This window comes from Parus major, chromosome 3 (genome assembly GCF_001522545.3).
Source record: "Parus major isolate Abel chromosome 3, Parus_major1.1, whole genome shotgun sequence".
In the NCBI taxonomy this organism is placed as follows: Eukaryota; Metazoa; Chordata; class Aves; order Passeriformes; family Paridae; genus Parus; species Parus major.
In genome coordinates, this window is record NC_031770.1 from 9071904 (window position 1) to 9093501 (window position 21598).

A 21598-nucleotide genomic window follows, 5' to 3' on the forward strand; every position below is an offset into this window, starting at 1 on the left:
ACAGGGCTGACAAATTCCTTTTCAGCCAGTCCTGAATGCCTAAAAATGCACACAAAAAAAGTCTTGGGAGACAAATGCCATCTCCTTGTCTTGCAGAGCATCAGAAAATACATTAGGATATGATAAAACAACTGTTATGATTAAGAAAATGAGGCATTAGGGAATATAACCTAGAATAGGAGCAGCATTAAGGAGATGGGGTGGAAAGAGAAGAAAGGAGTGATGAAAGCTATTAATGTTCTGTCGATTTCCATTCCACATAAGTGAGAATAAATCTATTTCCTCACATATACTGTTTAGACTTACTCTCCTTCCCTATCTGGACCTGTGCTCTTCCCCACAAAAGACAAAAAGTTTGAGTTGACTATCAGGTAAATACATCAACAAAGCAAGAAAGGAAAAATAAGATAGCATTGATACTGGAACCAAGTAATTCTATCAGCCAGCTGATTCTATCAGTGGGCATAACCCACATTTGAGGGGGTATCCACTGAAAAATAAGGACAGTTGCTATTTTTCTGGGCTGATGGGAGTTCTCAAGAAAATAGTGTCAAGTTTGCAACATCAAGAAAAGAACAGGCTGAGGTGATCTCCTTACTTTTTAGAGGAACTCCCCATCCACAGACACTGCTGCACCTAATCCAGTCACAGATTACATCAAAAAACTGATGGTTACCCAGCTTTTATCCCTTCCCTCTCTCCCCAGAAAAACAGTGAACATAATAAACTATCTTCAGCACAGCTTCAGCACTGAAGCAGAAGATAAACATTTCAGCCATGAGCCTCCTGAAAGAGATGGTGCTTCCTGCCCTAGGGAAATACAGGGCACAGCACTTCCCACTTCAGCGGGGTCATGCTCACCAAATTACACACAAGTGAGGCACAGGCTGGGAGGCATTTCACAGGCCTGAGGGTTTGGAATTCACTAGGATCTCTCAGGCAGCACATGGCGACTCCGGGTTAATAAAGTTAAAAGTGTGTTATATTGCTTGTTAAACTTTTCAATAAGAGCTGAAACAAGAGCAAGAGGGGCTCTGGGACCACAAAAATCCTAGTAACAGGAAGAAGTGTATACAATGCTGGACAGGGAGCAAGGAACATGCAGCTGCAAAAGACCAGGGGAGCAGGATTATTGAATATGGAGCCTTGCAAGTGTGTCTGAGCCATCCAGTCACAATGGGCTACAGAAGACAGAGGGGAGCTCTGGTGCTCAGCCAGGTATGAGAATCTTCTCACGGGCCAGAATACATCCCCCTGCTAAGATTTAGCTGGCTGAGTTCAAGATCAGCTCCCTCACTGATAAGGGCTGCTATGAAGAAAGCCAGGAGCAAGGACCTGCCCCTCATTTCCCTTGGGAACCATTTTTAAGCTGAAGCTTTACCACAGGTCCCCACCTTTGCTGTCAGGGAGCAGTGAGGGCAGGGGGCTCTGCAAGGCACTGGAATTTGGGAACAAAGAAGGCTCATAAAGAAGGTTCCAGCACTGACCTCACCAACACAGAGCTGGGGCAGAAATTGGCAGGTCCAGGTCAAGACGAGGGCAAGAGGCAGTGATCAGTCAGACATAGTCCAGTGATCACACAGCAAATCTGCAGTGCTGGGGCACATCTGGTGTCAGGAATGCCAGCAGGCTGGGTCAGAGTTGTGTCAGAATGAGACCACGGCAGATACAGCTGCTGCAAGGCCGTGACGGAGCACAGGTAGGGCCAGCAGTAAAACCTCAGCTTTGCACCAACTCCTAAAGGAAAGGAGGGGCAGCCATCACTTCTAGCTTTCTTCACAAGAGCTCTTATCAGTGAAGGAGCTGACCTTGGGCTGTGCCAGCTAAATTCTAACCTAGCCAGATAACTCCTACAAGGGGCCTGTGCCCAGGTCTGACAACTTCGATGGCTCAGGCCCCACATCAGTTGTCTCTCACTGATACAGCAAAGACCATGAGAGAGGAAGGAGGTGTCATGGACCAGCCTGTCTGCTCCACTACTATATTCAGTAAACTCCAGCAAGTTTGGGGCAAAAGAAAAGAAAAGTTGCTGAAGGCAAAACCAACATTACAGCTGAGTTTAAAGGTCACATATTAGCTGAGGAAAGTAAGTTCTCCAATCTCTGAAATGCAGTCTCTTCTCTGCAACCACAGGTTGCAAACATTTTCTAATTTTCTTTAGTGTTCAGAAGCCAGCTCATCTGCATCCTAGGTCACTGCAGGAAGAGGAGCTAGAGCAGAGGGAAGGCTTCTAAGACCTACATATTCTCCAATCTTTTTTAACTTTAGGGGTCAGGGAGCGAACTAACTATGGATCCAAACTGAACATCAGTTTGTTCTTTCATCCTTCATGGAGAAGGTATATCCAAACATCACACCAACACCACACCTGTCTTCAGGAGGCAGCAGTTTGCACAGTCCAGTTTAAAATTACTTGCATCCCCTGGAATGTGTAAAAGGTACAATAAAATGTTTATTGTCTGAAACTATAATAGACTTTTCCCTCTTGGTTTTTTTCTTCCCACACTCTCTCCTTAGGCCTCACAGTTCAATGTGTGGGCAGCAGAGCATTTTGCCACCCAGTCACCACACTGCAAATTAACATCAGGTAGCAAAGGCATATCTGCCCGAGATGAAAAGATGCCTTGGAATCCTTCATATTTAGTTAACATATTTTCCTTTCATTTAGTTATGCTGGCACTAACTCCATGCCCAAGAGGGCAGTGCAGCTCTGGCAGTCTGATGGAAAGCTTCTTGGTTATCTGCCAGATGCAGCATGAACACTGCACAGAGCCCTGCAGAAGAAGTTTTCCTTTCTGTTCTCTGAGCTGATGCTGCTGAGCTTTAAATTCAACACTGTCCCTAAGCCTGCATCACCAGAGCTACAATTAGGTCATGCTGGGAATAAATGCTCCAAAAGAGACCTACGACAGTTTAAGGAGGCACCTTCCAGTTGGGAAGGAGCAGAAACACAGATATATCCCTTTGCTTCCAGATTAGAATTAAATAGAAGTGACACCAGAAACACTTTCCGAAAGACTTGTGGAGTCTGCAAACGCCTCTACTTTGTTCTGTGTGCAGTAACCCATTTCGTGCCTCCTTTTTAAAACTCTGGTTCTTCTCTACTCCTACATAGTTTGTTGTTATGTTGCCTCATTCCAGTCGTGTTGCACCTGCTAAGTATGCTCTAAATCAGGGACACCACCCAGAGAGTTCAAGCTAAATAGGAACAGGAGAACTAAGCCCCAAGGGAGATTCACTGTCTGCATCTTCAAGCCCAAACAGCTCTATCTTGTCATTCTTTCAATCTGAGGTGGAGAAACCAGAATATTAAATCACATCAGGAGATGCCCAAGCGTGTCTGATATTTTTGCCTTCTTTTTCCCCCTTGGCCTACCATAACATAAAAAAAGAAGAAAAAAAAAAATCAATAACAGTTTCTCTGTGATTGGAAAAAAAAATCTTATATGATCCAAATGTTGAAACCAGTGACAAGTGAGCCATGTCAGGGAGTTTTTTTTACTTAAACAGGTACCACAGATGGAACAGAGTGTGGCTTCCACTTTTAAAAAGAATTATTCAAAATCAGTAACAAAGCCACTGAATTATGAAGCCCAAATATATAATTCTTTGCATGTATCAGGTATTATATCATAAAAAGCAAGTAAAAAAGTGGCAGACAGACAACCTTATGGTCTCCTGTTCATTTTACAGTCAAATTAGAATGAAAACTGCTTGGTTTCTGTCCCAGGTTTTCAGTTTTTGGAGTCCCAAGCTTCAGCCTGGCCATATATCACACAAGGTTTGGACCGTTTCTCAGGAACAGTAGACTCAAAAGATGTGAGCTGGTAAAACTCTTTCATGTTACTGCTACAAGCAACCTGTTATAGAAATTAAAACTTCTATAAGGACACTGAAAAGATAAGAAAGGTCAGCTTAAAAGAATCTACAGGTTGAGTCTAAAAACAGAAAAAACACCCTCTTGAGTGCTCCCAGCTCCCAAAGCAAACAGCTGCTGGCTGAGAGGACAGAACTGTTATCAGCTGCTGCTGTGATCTCCAGAGACAATTTCTCTGCTCTGACATTAGCTGAGGAACTACACCACCCAGCTGAGAGAAGATGATGATGGGAGAACAGAGGTCACTAAGAAATGGAAATTAGGTGATGGAATTGTCATCATCACAAAAGTAATGAAAAACAAAAAGCAAAAGGATAGCTCAGCCTAAGTAATAATGAAAAAAGACCTTTGTATCCTCCTCCTCTAGGTCTTCACTTACAAAAATAGTTTTCTAAATGCTCAGGCATTGCTAATGCACAGCCTTTTGCAGTATCCATTGGAGGTAAGAACAGAGCACTTCTCATTCCTACAGAAATAGGCTGGGAACTGCCTTGTGTTCTTGAATTTTTCTGCTGGTTTAACTTTGCTCTTTCATTTAAAATATCTTTGTTTTCATGGATACTTCATGCTGGCTGAGGAGGCTATATGATGGGAAATTACATTTTAATGATGAGTGCACAAAACAGAACAAAAACCTCATATGGCAACAGAAAGGCCAGAAATCTAAGTGGAGAAAGCCAGCATCTCACACAGCTGCTTTCTGGGTCCTAAAAAAGATCCAAGTTAATGTTGTACTAATTATACCCAGGTGTAGAACGAGAGCTGGTTTTAATTTCTTTTCAATTCAAACCATGGGACTGGTTTCCAGCCTAGATTAATTTGTCCAGGGGTCCTTTAAAGGGTGTGGTTTAATTTGCATCTGGCTTCAGTTTCAGGGTTCCCAGTAGCGGCGCTTCCCTGAACTCTTATCAAATTAATTGGGCACTCATGCATAACTTAATTGAGCACTCATGCAAAAATTAATTGGGCATGCAAGCGTGAAGAAATTGGGTTCTCATGCATGAATCGATTGGGCACCGATGCATGAATTAACTGGGCGTGCAAGCAGGAGCTAATTGTGTGCTCAAGTGAGAGCTGATGGGGCACCCAGGCTTGATCTCATCGGGCACTCATGCGTGAACAAGCTGGGTGTGCAATGTGAATGCAGAAAAGCCTGCGATTTCTGCCCTGAACGTTCCACCCTTCGCCTCTGTGAAAAGCACATACGAACTGCTTCAACATCTGTCCACTCTAAACTCTACTTTCGACATCATCACAATCTTAATGCACACTAATTACCAACTCTACTCTTAGCCCTGTGGAGCAGGCAGCAGGAATAAGCCCTGTGTGGTGCACACTTTGCCCAGCACAGCACTACAAGCACTGCTTGTGATGAACTAGAGCCCCCCTTCTGCTCTGAGCGCTTGTTAACACTTCCTTTAGCAGGCGTCTATTTTAAAATAAGAGACCTTCAGCTCAACTCCCCGCGTCTGCCATGTGCTTCTGGGGTCTCTGGAGATCTGTTTAGAGGCTGCAGTCAGTCCCTCCACAGCACAGCAGCTTTCCTGGAGTTTCCTAGGCTCACAGACTCTCCATGGATGGCACTCCTGAGTCCCTGGCTGTAAGCCACTGGGGCGGGGGCTCAAAGCTGACCCCATCCCATCCTGTCCCAGTCAGTTTCCCAACCCTCAGGGCCTTGTTCCATTAGCCTTGAACTCTCCATTTCCAACCTGCTTACACACTGTGTGCACCTACACCTCCAGACATGAAGGACATACCACGGTACCCCAAGTTTCCAGTATCACAGTCAATACTCCTTCCTAGGTCTCAAAGTCACTTAAATTATTGCAGTTCCAGGCCATGTCAGGCTTGGGTGCTGCCTGCATTCTCCACTAATGACTTTAGAGCACAAAACCGCCTCTACTGGGGGAACATTTTCTTAGAAGATAACACAAATTACTTTCTAATCAGGCTCAAGCATTGAAAGAGAATAAAATACAAGAAAATAAGCACTTAAGAAAGCACCTTTTCTCCACTTTTCCTAGACTCCACTTAAGGTAAATATACCTTCCTAAACTCAGCTCTTCTTATTTGCGCCACAAGTTACACCTGGTTTGCACCAATCATCTCATTGATTCCAATGCAGGAAGCTGGGGCTGTGTTCACAAAGTTTCTTCTGTCTGCCACTCATTCATGTGTCTTGCTAGGTGTCTTCCACCCCCCTGGCTTCCCAGTGTCACTCTGCCGGTGTATGTCACTCGTGGCCACATTCAAAGTGTCCTTGCCCTGCTGTATGTCATCTTTGGGCTGCAGTCATCCAGTCCTGCATCCCTTGGGTATGGAGCATCCTCTTTCACATGTCTTCACTGCCATCCTCCTGATCATATGTCTTCTCCAGCAGCTCTACACATTGCCTGCACTGTGGGGTCCTCTGAGGGCCTGGCATTTTGGGACAGCATTTCAGCTTCAGAGCCAGCTGCCACCTGCACAGGGCAGCTCATGGCCACCTCCCACGCTGACCAGGCTAAACCCCGCCAGGTGTGGCCAGTGTGGCACTGGGGAGGACTCATGGTGCACTTGTGAACCCACTGGGTGCTCATGCATGTACTAATTGAGCATTCATGCATGAGTAAATTGGGTGCTCATCCAGATCTAATTGGAGTCTCAAGCATGAACTAATTGGGCGCTCATGCGTGAACTATTTGAGCAGTCAAGTGTGCACTAATTGGGCACCCATGCGTGAAGTAATTGTGTGATCATGCTTGAGTTAATTAGGCACCCAGACCATGCATGGACTAAACTGGCACTCAAGCAGGAGCTCATTAGGTGTCCATGCACAAAGTGAACCCTACAGTTTAATCTCAATACTTTCCACCCCTTGCTGCCGCAACACACACGTAAGAGATGTTTCAACACACAAACATTACTGTCTCTACTTTCAACATTTTCCCAGTCTTAATCTACAGCAATTATAAACTCCATCCTTCCTCCTTGCAGAACAGACAGTAGGGATTAGCGTTGCAGCAATGTTCTTTAAAATCTTGTTCCTTGCCCCACAAATCATCATAGAAATATTTAGGTTGAAAAAGATGCTTGAAATCATTGAGTCCTACCATTTACCTAACACTACCAAGTCCACCACTAAATCATGTCCTTAAGTGCCATTCTCAGATACTCAGAACCCCTTATCCATCACAAAGTCTATCCTTTATGCTGGTGGACCAGACTGTAAGGGATTAATATCATAACCAAGCACATATGCACATTAAAATTCTAGCCCCATCCCAGGGAGACAAACTACAGGGGTTATCATCATCATAGTCTGAATTTTCATTCAGAAGCTATTCCAAGCTCTGCCCCTTGAGTTGGTGGACTAGATTATTGGAGTCAACCTTATCACAGTCTGACTACACCTCCTCTTCACAAACTTAAAGCCCTATCCCTATGGGATGCAGGGATAATACTCAGACTGAACATGTATTATTATGCCACTCAGGTCATACATTGCTTGGGGCATTCATGCATGAGCATCCCATGAAATCACACTGGGATGCCCAGCAAGTTCCTGCTTGAGTGTTCAGTAAGCTCGTGCATGAGCACCCAACCAATATGTGCATGAGTGCTCATGCAGTTTATGCATGGGCACCCACATAATTCACACCTGAGTGATCTATCAGTTCATGCATGAGGGCCCAATCAGTTCAGTGCCCAATGAATTTGAATGTGGGTGCACAATTAAGTCACGTCCAAGTGCCAAATTAATTTATGCCAGACCGCCCAAGCAGTTTGTGCATGAGCGCCCACTTAGTTCATGCATGAGTGTCCTGCGAATTGATGCTTGTTTATCCAATTAATCCCTGCATGGAGGCACAATTAATTCGTGCTTGAGCACCCAATTAGCTCACACATGGGCATCTGACTGGTTGGAGATGCCTCATTCGCTCACACAAGGCTGCACATGCAGGTCACACATGATCACTAAATTCATGCATGAGACCCCGGCCATTTCACACATGATGGCACAGCTCACAAGCACCCAATTTACTCCTGCATGAGCACTCAGCTGGCACTTGCATCAATGCCTGATGATCCCATGAGTGACACACTGGACACAGGTGGCAGACTTCAGCAGGGCCCCTGTGCAGGTGGCAGCTGCCTCTAATGCTGATGTAATTGTCCATGGCATCCCAAAAGGAGTATACAGTGCCCCATCACACAGTTATTTGCAAGCAAGCAGCAGATGCAAGAGAAAAAGACACACAGAGGGAGAGGTGCCAGGGGAGTCACATGGAGGGAAACACAACAGACAAGGATGAAGTGGGGCAGAAAGCCCATCAAAACTGAGAGTTAAGGAATTGCAGACACAGGGAAAACAGAAGGCTCAGTTAATGTTGCTCAGGATGTGGAGCAATGTCCAGAACAGTTGAGCCATTTGGTACACCATTTTATTGCCCTGGTTGAGAAATACCTGTGTTGTATCAAGAGAACACTCTTCACCACACATTTTAAATCTGGAAAAAGCCCTGCAGCTATTTGAGTCATGAACCTATTGGCACCTCCAACACTGGTGGTGATCTTTACTTCTACTGTTCACATCATCTGCTTCATATGCTAGAGTAGAGTAAATAAATGAAAAAAATCTACTGTATTCCTAGCTTTGTGTTTTGCAAGATAAAGGTATTAAATTTGTAGCAAGTGCTCAGCATTTGTTAACCCAAATAACCCTGCAGTCCACAGGGGCAAGGGGTGGCATACGTAACATGTATATATTCAAAATATTGTGGCTTGGTTACATTTGTGCCAGGAGCAGGGAATGAAGTTTCTAAAAACATCAATTCAGATTGTTTTAAAATTAATCCATACAGACTAGCCCAGCTGGGATGAGGGTTGAAATTTGCAGAGAGTACATATATTCAGACCGTGACAAAGTTGACACACATCCTTTCCTATTTGCCTTTCCAGCCCTAAGGATCTTGTTCAGGTACCTTGAAACTGTATTTCCAATGCACTTAATGTTCATATATATGACCCCTCCAAGATATAACAGCTGAAATGCTTATTGCCCAAATGTCCACACTTCCTGCTGCTAGCTAGCCCTCACTAGGGGGATTTTTATTTAAGTTACTGCAAATTAATTCCAATTTCTAATCACCAACTTAAGTAATGAGAAAGAAAGCAAGCTATTAAACCCTTAACAACCTTAACCTTTCCTCCTCACTTCCCACTTTAAGCTTCCTTAGCTTTCACTACAGTTTACACACAATCCATCCCAACCTCTCTGGTGATAGGCAATGCAGGAGGGTTGTGTTGTATGCGTAATATTTTGCCATTGCTCTCTGTCTTTCATTCAGTTTCTTTCCACTGTGAACCCCAGACTTCCAGCCCTAGCATGGACTGGATGAAGGGCAACATACCATTCCTGTTCTAGGGACACAGCTAAGTGATTTTTTTAATTTTTTTTTTTTTTAAACCAGTGAAAACTACACTTAATATCCTTAACTTTCTTTTTGTAGCAATTATACAGAAAGCTTTGCAAATGTCCACAGTATTCACAGCAATATAAAAGGTCAAGACCTCAAGAACTGTATAATGACAAAGAATAATGTTCTATTCTTAAGAATCAGTGCAAAACCAAAACTGGTTTGGTACAACATTCACCACACTGCATGAAACAAAAAAAAAAAAAAATTAAAAAGAAATACTGAGATTGTCAAACACATCTCAGTACCTCCAAGACAACTCTTATACCACTCTTGCCACACAAAGCATTCAGCAGTGCAACCTGACTGCCTATACCAGAATGAAAAGTCCTTTGCAACAGGCAGCCTGGATTGTATTTGAAAGACTGGCCCAGTTACTGCATGCTTCTGCCAAGATATATCTTAACTTGCAACTGACTTTGAAACACAAACCTCTTAGCAACTCATAATATGATCTCTAATCTCTAAAATCCCACACTGCCAACTAAAGGCAGGAAGCTTAGGCCTTGAAATGCCAAAGTGTTAAAGAGTTGCCTTGACAGAAACAGCATTTGTTTTGAAAAGTCTTCAAGAGTATTGATACCAGATCAGGGCCCATCAGAGTCTGTCAGCTGAAAGTCACTTCTCATGTTCCTCTCTGTGTTGACTGGTATACTTGCTAAGATGTCTCTTGAGCTATGCAAAGTCAGGAGGGAAAAAGCTGCAAAGTGATCAGAGTGAAAATTAAGCCTGCTTTGTGGCTATGTCTTACCAGCACAGAACAGCTGGAATTTGTGGCCATGGTGGTTGTAAAAGTACTACTATGTCAGTTTAGGACCGTGACACTCCCAGAGCCCTCTCCATCAGGAAAGGAATGAGTATTTCCTGGCAGACAGGAGAATACCAGAGAGAGGTTTGCCAAAAAGCATCTTCTGCATCAGAAAGGAATGACACTTTGCATTGTTGAGATTTAAACCCAGTAAGCACCATTTCCTGTACAAATATGTACAAACTGTCTACAATGGCAATAATCATAATTTATCTCAGCTGGCATCCCTGTGTTTAAGGGAGCCTCCAGAAGATATCTACAGGTAAGAACCAAAAACGAAAGGTTGAAAAATGGGAACTGTTCTTCAGGTACTATTTTATCCTCTTCACCTTGCAACATTACCAGGACTGACAGAGAAGAGGGATGGACAGTCTGGGCATACTCTTAGAGGCATGCTGCCTCAGTGGTCCCATGGAAAAAAGACTGCCCCTTCTTCCACCAGGCAAAAACATGATGCCACCCCATTTTCCATGACTGTCAAACTACCTTAAAAATGCTACTAAAGGGGGCACTCCATTCCATGCAGCTCAGGAAGTCTGTCCCCACACTGCAGCAATGAGTAGCTACATGGAGGCTTCACATGGCCAATGAGTCTCCTGTGCTCTGGGCAATCACTCTGGGCCATTTAGCTTAACCCCACACATCTACCTCATTACCCAGTCCCAAAACCAGCATGGAAAGTAAATGAACACCATATCACAAGAGCTTGACGTTTAGATGCACTCTCGTTGCCTACCTCAATCCAAATTTCACATTCTGCCACAAGCTGACAAGATAATTGTTAGGTAATTACACTGTCTTCATTTCCAAGTGCAGCAAAGATACAGCAGCAAGAGAATGTACTAGCATGATAAAATTTGCATGTTTGTCTGCTTTTCAAAAATTATCCAGCTGGCCTGTATATTACCAAACAAGGAGCAGACTTAAAAGAAGCACTGGCTGGAGAATGCTTCAAAGCTCTGAAGAGCATCTGAATCTGCCATGAGGATCTAACAATGTATTGTGCAATGCTACAACTTACAAGCCTAAATAGATCAGAAATAACAGGGGCATGCATATATGTTATATTCTTTGGATTATGTGTTTATGAACCTTATCAGCAATATGTCCAGAATATCTGGAGAATGCTCCAGCTCCATCAATTGAGATGTTCTGAAGCTTCTTTTATTTTGCACCAGGGTGTCTGCAGCTTTTCACCCATCTTCAGATACTTCCTCCATCAGACATAAAGTGCCAGAAGAGAGATATTTGGAGAATCTTATCAGCTGAAGGGTTGAAAAGAGCATTGTGAGTAGACCAGACAATTTCACAATGCTTTTATTTTAAACAAAGGTCTGTTGATACAGGACTCAAACCAAAACCCAATAGAGGAAGAAAGTTAAACTAAAAAGCCTGGCTATATATTGCAGCACCATAATTTGCAGTTCAATAGCTTTGAAAAATAAACCAAGATTCTTGGAGGGAATAGATGAAAAGTTGCAGCAGTGGATGATTTTAACAGTAACAGGATCTTTTTACTGACAGTGGAAGGATTCTTGGGACGTGTCCCCAAAACCAGGAAGACTACAGCAAAGCACCCCAGCATGCTTAAGCCAAAGAACCTCACCTCATCTGCATAAGGGTTGTGCCATTTCCTCAGCCTGTTTGCTAGCACAGCCCAAGAGCACCCCTGAATATCAGTGACACAGGTAAAGCTGCCGTGTTCAGGTAACCCAGGGAAACACAAGGCAAAGGAAGGTCCAAACCCATGAGTTACATGAATCAGCCAGCTCCCTCAGAGTTAGAAGAGTTCATCCAGCTTAAGACTGAGCCCTGTTTATATACTGTTTTCCTCTTCAGAAGAGAAAGTCAAGTTGCCATCACAGAAATGCTCTTGAGGTTGCCTTTGCTAAAGTAACCTTGATGAACTTTGCTATTCATCACAACAGGAACATTTGAGCACTGCAGTCCCCAATAAATCGAAACATGCCAGGATGTCTAATTCCTAATCAGCACTCCTGAATTCACACTCTCCTCAAACATCCTTAGGAAAAAAACTGAGTGGACGCCAATTTCCCTACTGGTGCAAATGAGTGAATTTCCACTGAAATCGAGAAGCTTGAGCCAATTTAAACAAGCTAAAAATTCAGATCTTGTGCTGTTTCTGCTCCTGCTTAGAGTGGTTTTGAGATCAAGCAGAGTTCTTGCAGGATGAGTAACAATGAAGCAGTGATCTCCTAAAGCAGCTTTCATGCAGAGGTTTGCAGTCCTTGGCAAAGGAGATCTCAATACCCACAGGTTTTAATTCAGGCAAAGGAAGAAGTGATTTGTTCAAATCTCTAAGCAAAACAACAGCCAAACAAGGATATGCCCAAGCCCTGGAGACCAGGCTTCAAGGTGCCTGTTTCACAATTATGTTTAACCAAATAGCTTTTCAATGAGGGACTTTAAAATGAGGAACCTTTTCATTTTTTCTCACACTGTTGAAAACCACAGCTACCACACTGAGACACATTTCTGAACTTTAAAAAAAGGCTGCTTTCAACATTCCTAATTTTCACTGCTTATAAGCCATGACTTTACAGAACGATTTTATTTTTTTTTCCTGTGTAGTTGAATATGCCCTGTATCTAGAAGGTAATTTTGGCTTTAATCTGCTCTAAATGCTAGAATGTCGGACAAATGAAGCATTTGATGGTGATGATAATGAGTAGCCCATTAAAGGTAATTTTTAAAAAGTTAATGAGCTCTCACCAAGGGACCGACACGTACTGTAATGAAAAATGTTTGCATAAAGAATATAGCTTTCTTGCTATTTATTTTACTTTCTAGAGAACCTATAAAACTTTTTAATATGCCTTCAATTAATTCAGCAGTTTAGATGATGCTTGAGTTTTATTTTCATTCTTGCTTTGCCATAGTAGGTTACAGAAATTTAGTTTCCTAAGGAAAGCAACTGATATCTCAATTAATCACTCTCCTTTACCACCATATTCACTATTGAATGTCCAGGGATTCCTTTTTTTTTTTTCCCCACTGCCTAATTAAGGGAACTCAGCAACAAAGTGATTTAGTGATAATGACTCTTGCCATTTCTTTAGCTGTGTGGTCACTGTTAGCCACTATTTGAATTTACCAGCATAAATAAAGCCCTTCAGTGACTAAACAAAGTTAAAGTAGCAATAAATTAAGCTTGCCATGTACACTTGGTTAAACCTTCAGCCAACATAAATACAAGCAGCCTTTTGCTGTGATTTGCTTGGTACAATGACATCATACATTTCCAAACAGAACATGAAGACCACAGCCAAAAAGCTAACACAATTCCCTTACGTGAATCAAATTACAACAATCTAGAGTTTGTTGCACTGACTGTTCAGTTTCTGGCTTCAACGCCATGTGCTCTCATGTGACCACATTATAAAATAATCTATATGGTGATCTCAGTTTTGCATTTTCTGCATGATTACATTTTGGCAAGGGGACTCTCCGTGTCATCGCTCTCTGCAGGAATGCTTTGAAAGTTACTGAAAAGTCAGAATTTGCCAGCACAGAGTCAAATCAAACCTTCTCCTCCTGAATCAGATCCTAAAAGGAATAAAGGCTACAAAGGGCTGTGTTCAGAAACCGACAGAAAGGCAAAAATCAGGGGTGGAGCTAAGCAGAGCTAAACCCAGCTAGGGCTGGTAAAAAGGGGCTCTGCCTCTTCAGACAAAGAAGTTTTTAGGTGGTGAAAAAATCAACAAGGGGATGCAAGAGGACAAAATTGCCACGTTATCTTAGATTGTCTCAAAGCGGGCCACTGACCATAATTCCACTCACCTTCTGAGCCATTAGAACCTCTCCCAGGGAATGTGTGTGCACTGCAGGACAGCCCAGAGCTCAGAGGCAGCTGAGCTACCTTTACAGAAAGCAGTTGCATGTCGAGAACAGTCCCACAACAGCACAGCAAGCCTTGAATGGGCTCAGCTCCATCAGCACCACAGTGAGCCTGGATCAGAGGCACAAACCTCCACAACAAGGGCAGGAGCTGAAACCTTCTTCCAGGAGCAAACCTGTTCCTCCTGAGGGTTGTTATCCCCTGCAAGGTGGACTCTGGCCAGCTGGGACTGGCCAGGTTCAGTTGATGAAGAGCAAAGCATTGGGCTTTGAGGAAGGGAGATCCTCAGCTGGCTCCCACAGGCAATGCTGGTCATCCCACTCACAGCAGAGGGAGCATCACTTTTGGTACACCTGCAAACAGCACTTCCAAAAGCACAGCAGGTGGCTTTGCTATTTTATATTACTTTTATATATAATTTTATATTACTGCTGCTAAAAAAAAAAAAAAAAAAAAAAAAAAGCCAGAAGTGTTGGTGGATGCTGACTAGGTTTAACCCAGAACTACAATTTACTTGTGAAGGGTCATGATCTTGTATTTGTTCTTTATTACAAGTTCTGCACTAAATAGAGAAAACAATTAAACTTCTTAATGCAAGAAAGAATCAAACAAAATATAGCATCACTGACATATGATTGTGCTATAAATTAACAAAGTATGAGAGGTAATACCTCTCTGAGCCCATGTGCATGACAAAGGATTAAAAGCAGAGAAAACTTAATAACTAATTGGTTATAACTTTATGGTGTAGCCATGAAAATGGCAATAAGAAGATTTTGCCTCAACCAGTCTTGTGCTGAGCTGTATAATTTTATGTCACTTTTTATTTATATTTTCATCATGAAAGTCTTGTTGAAAGAGAAGCACTGGAAAAGCTGTGTGAGCCTACACACAGCTTCACAACAGATAATACTTTTACAGTATTTTAAAAATTAAGAGATAGAGCAAAGTCACTCATATATCAGCTTTTCTCTACTCCTTTATTCTCCTAAGCCTATGTTGAGTAATAATTCTTGCCTACTAAATCATGGCATACTAAGGATGAAAAAGATTTCACATTGGTTTTTCTCCCCTCCCTTTCTTTTTATTATTCCTTTTGAAAGATCTGTGAAGGGCTGAAATATCATCCAGGCCTCTATGAAGCCAATCAGCACAATGCTTATTAGGCACAAAAGAGAAGATGTGATCTATTTTTAATTAAGCCATCTTTGAACAATGCAACATAAAGAACCTGGCTTTTGAATTGCAAGGCAATCAGTGAATGGATGGTGAGTGAATTAAAAGTAAACAGGAGGAAGAATTCCTAATACAGGGAAGGCTCAGAGAAGATTTAAAAAAAAAAAATTCTACAACTTTTCTCAAGGAAAGAAAAAAAATAGGATTTTTTTTATTATAATTTTGAGGGTACATTTCATTCCTTATTTTGACTCACTTTTCAAAGCCACATCAGGTTGTTTGTAGAAACAATTTGTTAGCAAATACATGGTTTGCCTCTGCCTGGAACATTAGAAACTGCAACATATATACAACACTTACTGATGTTTAAGTATCAATCAGATTGTGTATTATTTGAGCAGAGTACACATTCAAGTCCACTTTACACCATTATGGAACAGACTAAACAAACCTGACCTCAGGAGTGACCTTCATAGGATCCCTAAAGATTGCAAATGTATAGTAGGCAGTCACCATGAGACTTTTACAGCCTGGTAATGGCATGCAAATGACACTCTGTCTCTGTAAGGCAGCCAAATTCTGGGGTTGTATATGAGACTAATTTCCTGAAGAATTTGGGGAAAATGTGATACTTTTCCTTTTATGTATGAAATTCACATCTCTTCCTTTTACTAGAGAACTACAGCGAAAGCGCTCACAAACTTATCGCTGAGCCGTACTGCTCCCTGTAGCAGCTCCTCTCCAAAACCTGCCCCCCTGTGAGCAGGGTGACCGTGTGTCCCTGGCATACAGACAGCCCAGTGTTCCAAGCCCCATTTCCACACCTGAGGACACCTGCTGAGCACCTCACTGAGCTATCTGTGTGAAGTATTCTCCAGAGCCCAGCCTCAGGCAGGACACAAGGAGAGATGCTCTGAATCGCCCTGTGGAGAATCCATTCTTCCTCACCTTTATACAGGATACATGGAAACCAGATATGGCTGGCTCCTTAAAATCAGTAAATAGGAATCCTACTCATAGCCTTCAGGCTGATTTTTTTTATTATCATTATTATTATTATTATTATTATTTTTCTAATTGAGTACTCAGAATGGAATATCTTGAGCTGGAGCGGACCTTTAGAGGTCACCTAGTCCATACTCCCTGCCATCTTTCACTGAAAGGTTGCAGATGGTTCAGCTCAAAAGGAGTTGTCTGGTGAGTCTCATGCCAGTGCAATGGGTGAAGGCTTAGCTGTGGTTGCAGCACCACTGAGGATTAAGCCAATTTTCACAACAGTAGCCACACCTACATTTCACAGATGTAAGTTCCTTGTCCACACAGTTCATGCCTTTCTTGGCACTTCCAGCACTGTAGCTGTGTTATCCCAGTTTTGCTTCAAGGCTTCCACTGCAGCTGTGTATACACTTGCCATAAATCAGTTTATCTGTTCCCACTGAAGCTCGTGGCAGAGGAAGAGAGACAAGGAGAGAAAGGTAAAAGTACTTTGTACTTGTATGTACACTGGCTAGTAAAGAACCACGATAATTCTGGTGTGACACAGAGGAACCCATTTGTGGTTCCACCCTGGGCTTTGAGGAAACAATCCACTCTAGTCATGCTGAGTAGCAGCTCCCAAAGGACAGCCTTCCATGGCCACACTCCCTCATTCTGTTTTTATGAGAGCTCACAGATGGACATCTGTTTTAAGACATTCTTGTGACCACAGGGACTCCAGAGGGCTTTTTTCCTCCCTGGCTGGCCATAAGACTTCTGCTGGCCTTAGGGATCCTCCCTAACCTTACCTGTGTTTTCACCAGGTTGCTGGTGTGTTGCCACAGTGTACTCCATGCACAGACACATCATGGATTGCTGAAAGCAAACTCTGAATCACACAATAAGCTGAGTTGGAAGGGACTCAAACAGGAGTGCAACAGCCCCACTTTTTTGCACCAATTTTCAAGGAGTGTATTTGTACTCATGCTTTTACCTGACCTTCCCTGTTATGAGACCCAGGTTCCTGCCTGGAGACAGGACTGTACAAAGGCTCACACCAATCCATTATCTGGCCAAGCAGGTGAGGATTCCTCCATTTGCAGTGATGGCATTAAGTGGAGACACTCAGAAGCATTGCCAAATGTAACAAGCAGTGTTAATTTAACATATCTGCTCTGTGGGGCACTTAGGCAGACACAGAGCTTTATTTGGAATGAGCAACTATCTTCTTCAACGTGCTGCTGCTTAAGGTTAACCTTACATGAGGGAAACACAAGGGCTGAAGGCAGGAAATGTGTTGGGCTCCTCTGCCTTTTAACAAAATAGACTGAGGGAGATTTCATCACTTGCAAGACCCACTCTAGTCATTTCTTCCTTTTCCCGGTGCCCCTCTTTCTTTCCTCTTCCCAGAATCACACTGTTAGTAAACGTTTTTCTTCCAATATATAACATTACAAACCTATGTGTATTTTCCTTTCCTCTGCAGTTCCGGCCTCTTCTGGGGAATTAAGTTATGCATACTGCATGAAAATAGGACCACAGGCTGGGCCCCTACAAGCTGCTAATTGAAAACCTTGTCAGAAGTAGGAGGAAGTGGCAAGAAACTTGGCAGGCCCTCCTGCTTTTCATGCTGTACTTAGCTCTTGGTACTTATGAATGGCAGCTCTGCAGTACTTTGCAGAGGTTTACAAGTTGTGCCAGTGCTGTCTCTGCAATTATAGAACAACACGTTCTTCCCTGTGAGCTGAAAAAGAGAAAAGAGCATTTATATTCAGAAAGCCACATCCTGTGTTTTTCATCCAGGTAATACTGCTGTTGAAATGGAAGTGAAGAAGACAGCAGACAAGACTTCACATCAAATTTATCAAACATGCGTGGCTACCAGCTAGAGAAAAAGCTGATGAGGCAATATTATGCTTTGAATAAAAAAATACATGCGCTAGATTCGTGGCAAAGATGATCTTATTATGGAGTAGGTGCAAGAAAGTGCAAGAAGGCACAGGAAAGATGTCTGGACCTGATCTTCCAATTCTCAGTTGAATCTTGCTTCAAAACACTAACTCACGTGGGAGATGAAGAGTTCAGCCCCATAAAAATTACTACAAATTACCTGATATGAAATGCTTGCATTATGAAAACAGGGATGATTTTGCATCTGTTAATGAGGATAATGACTAATATATTCAGGCACTAGACATGACAGCTGTCTGTATGTTTTAGAGGCATGTATTTTTAGATGCCATTATCTCCAAACATATTAACTACTACATTCTTCCCAATTGCTCCAAATCTCCAAAGCTTAAGAATGCAGGTTAAATTTCTTTCTGCTTCTGTATCACTTGCTTACATCACTGTCTCATTATTTAAAAGCTCTCACAAATCTGCTACTCAGATCCTCAGCTAAGTGCTACAGTAAAGGGAAAGGACTAATGCCAATGTGAAACAAAACAAATTTTAAATCACAGTCCATTGAAACACTGCTTAAATGTAACTGCACTGCCTGCTACTCCATTTTAACTAGTTTAATCGCTTGCTGACCAAGTAGGGCTTATAACTGCTAAGGAATATATGCTTGTACTTTTCTCCTATTTTTCAATACCAAAGATTTGCAACACAAACTCCAATTTTAAGACAAAAGTCACCCCATTAAATCTTAACAGATGTTTCTCAAGTTTAGAAGATTAAGAAAGATTTCAGCATCAAAAATCAAAGAAAATATTCTATGACCTTAAAAAAGGATAAATCTCAAAGCTCTAAACAAACCGAAAGTCCACTTTGACAGCTGCATCTGACTGAATTGATGAGATGCTATTGATGTTTGGATTAAACTATGCCTCTGTGATCAAGTACTCAAACATGGGATAAAAGAGGAATATATTCTTTAATCCCACCAACTAATTTTGTGTAGGCAGCAGTTGCAGAAAGCAATGGTTACAGAACAAACGTTGGAAGTGGCTTCACTTTTGCTTATTGACAAAGCTATTTTTATTTCATTAATTCACCAAGTATACTACCAGCATTTAAACTAACACAGGGAAATCTATATCAAGCACAGTATTCTGCACAAACAAATCACTGAAAATTTCAAAGTCATTAAAGGTAGAATCAATAGGATATGATTCTGAAGGGCTAGGAAGATGCAGTGCTAAAGTATAATAGAAAAATTAGATATTGATTTTTTAATATAATCTTGATAAACAAAGTAAACAACACAGGAGATTCCAGTTCTGGTTTTATAGCATGTCTTCTCCAAAAAGAGGAAGGGTTAGAATACACTAAAGTCATTTGTTAATTACTGTCTTTATCTTTCACTCTGTAACCCTAGATACCTAGAGGAAGGCTACCTGCCGTGTGCTTTCCAAAACTCCTAGCAAGAGGAAGTAAAGCAAAGCTATGCTCCAGATGCTGCATTACTAGGAATCCAGATGGGAGAAACTCTAACACAAAACCAGCCACCTGTGTACCTGGATCCTCATCTGACTACAACTGGGAAAGAGCTTTGGGGTAAACAAGAATCTGACCTGTATTGTATAAACAGTGGCATTACATCCACTGCTGTGCTCTGGGATGCTTCCTGGGGTTCAGCCTCATTGTGAGGAGGATAATGTGTGAAAGAATGGGAATGATTTTGGCTACTTGCAGGAAGTCCAGTCCCACTGTGACACCAGATTGCACCATGAACTATCAGCATATGAAGCCCTGCAACGTGAGCAAACAGCTGGGTACATCATTTTCTGGAGTGGAAAGGCCAGTGTTGAACAAAATAGACTCTCAGGACTTAAGGATCCCAGACCTGTAGAAGCCAGACAGAAGGAGGGAAAATTCAGGGGCAGTAAATTTGTGTTCCAAATAAAGCTTCCTTGCTTGTGCCCACAAAACAACATCTGAATATTTTTTTCACTTGAGGCACTCAAGAATGTGATTCTGAAGTAATTTACCAGAGAATTATGTCATTTCAGGGGAATTCTCATCAGTACATATTTACTGTGAGAATACTTTCACTAAAGGGCAGAAACACACCATCATCAAAGGGATACAGTAAAGGTAGGCAGCTATTCCCAGAGCAGACTCTGTGGTAGGGTGTGAATCCACTAAAGTGAGTGACAAACTTCCCACTGGTTTCAAAAAGGATCAGACATCACCTCTAATTCTTTACTCTTCTGTCTCTTTTTTTGTTACTTCTGTTTCTCTTAGCAGCTTCTCCTTCCATACATGTAAGGAACACCTACTTTCAGACCCAGATTTGCATGCACTGTTATTTTATTGGGCATGCATGACAAGAAGTAATGTTATAGTTCTGAGAACTGTTTCTGAGAAGAGCCAAGCACCCCCAAGCTGAACCAAACTAACCCTTACATTTGGCAGGAATAGGCCCAAATTAACCAATAGCAGCTGCCTTGCACTCAAGAGATGTGGCAAAAGTGACAAATGATAACATGAACCATAAAAGTGAAGAATGAAAATAACAGATGGTCTCTTTGCCTGACTTAGAAACCTAAAAAATGTGTATTCTCAGCTTTGGGGTAGTCTAGACTCTCTACCATTTTTTCAAGCTTAGATGCACATTTGCAGGAAGAGGTTGGATGTAAACAAAACTTTATATTGCTATCAGTTCAGTCTGTCTTTCCAGTCACATGATCCTAAAGGATGCAAAACCACACAATAATATGACTGGAAAACACCAGATAAAAAAAATGTATGTGGTAATATGCTATTTATATAAAAGTATTATGTTTCTATGTTGTCAAAAAATACATAGAGTATTGGCAAAAAGTTTGAGCCCATTTCTGGGTTTGGGTGTTTTTATTATTTTCAGTTGGGTAAAATAAATATTTGCAATTTTTCTTCAAGGTCTTTTTAACTCACAAATAGATCTGCTTATGCTTCCAGAATCATAAATATGAAACCAAGCAACAGCACTGGTTGTGATTTATATAGCTGGTCTGTGACTATTATGCAAAGACAGGTTTTACCATGACAATTATACTTAGGTAATTCTGACAGTTTTCTTTGTGTTGTTAAGGAATTCTGTAAACAAACCCAATAAAACCACAGAGTACTTCAATAGCAGTGACAAAATTTTGTAGCCACAATACTGAGAATATGGTCTAATTATTCTATAAACACACTTTGATTTGTTTACTTCAGTGTCAAATTAACTTCAAATATGTACCAACAGTCACTGATTTGATACGGTATACAATACTGCCAGTGACTGCTTTCATTGTGGTGTGTGTAAATCTATCTCTTTTTAAAATGAGTTCATTTCTGAAAGCGTCTCTGCTGTACATTGTGAATACTAAACAGGGAAACACATATGCAACTTATTTAAAAGAAAATTATTTCCAATTAATTTTGCTCTGATCCAGCATATTTTGGCTCCATTTTATTTTTCCTTTTGAACAGTAGAAGGAATATTTTTTAGAAAGATTAATAAGTCATGG

At 41.7% G+C, this 21598-nt stretch overlaps 1 long non-coding RNA gene across 1 annotated transcript in view; it reads right to left on the bottom strand.

Annotated features, from left to right (window-relative positions):
* The window catches only part of LOC117244107, a 33685-nt gene extending 19530 nt beyond the window's left edge, over positions 1 to 14155 (bottom strand). The window contains exon 1 of the long non-coding RNA XR_004496568.1: positions 13946 to 14155. This is a non-coding gene — a long non-coding RNA (uncharacterized LOC117244107). The remainder of the gene's footprint in view (positions 1 to 13945) is intronic.
* Between the last annotated feature and the right edge of the window lie 7443 nt (positions 14156 to 21598).